Below are 669 nucleotides of genomic sequence, written 5' to 3'. Positions count from 1 at the left end.
TCTTCATTATTCTCCTTCTTTACCATTCTTCTCCTACTGCCCTTTCCCCTGATATTGCAGGGTTTTTTTGCTCTTCTTTTTTTTCTTTTTCCCTTTTTTCTTTTTTCAGTTACTGTTCCTGTGTGATTACACAGTGTGTTTTTTGTCCATTTGCTTTTACTTTTTTGATGGTTATTCAATTGTTGTTTTTGTCTAACTGAGTAGAAGATAGCAACAGTCCCCATATGATACAAATATACCCACACCTCCTGCAGCTTCACTAACTAAGTGAGAGCCACTAATTCCTTCTCTACCAACTGGTGACAATAAAGAACCACCAATAAAAGCCTTACTCACCCTTGGCTGCTCTTCACAAACAGTTAACAGAGATATAAATACAACAATGTCATAATGTCTCAGAGACAACAGACCATCCCAGTGCACACAAAGAAGCAAGATAAAGTGGTAGAAACAAGGGAGCAGGATACAGACCCAGAATAAATACCTGAGGAATAAGCAGCATTGGAACTCTCTTGTAAGGACTTCAAAAGAATTATATTTAGGTATCTTCAAAGGAATGAGAGACAGATCAAGAAAAACACAGACAAAACCCTAGAAGAATTTTGGAAGAAAATACAAGAAGAAAATGACAAAATAAATGAAAAATTAGAAATGATTCTAAATCTACAG

This window comes from Orycteropus afer, unplaced genomic scaffold, assembly GCF_000298275.1.
Source record: "Orycteropus afer afer isolate SDZICR_OR568_19922 unplaced genomic scaffold, OryAfe1.0 scaffold00002, whole genome shotgun sequence".
Lineage (NCBI taxonomy): Eukaryota > Metazoa > Chordata > Mammalia > Tubulidentata > Orycteropodidae > Orycteropus > Orycteropus afer.
Note: the sequence above shows the minus strand (reverse complement) of the source record.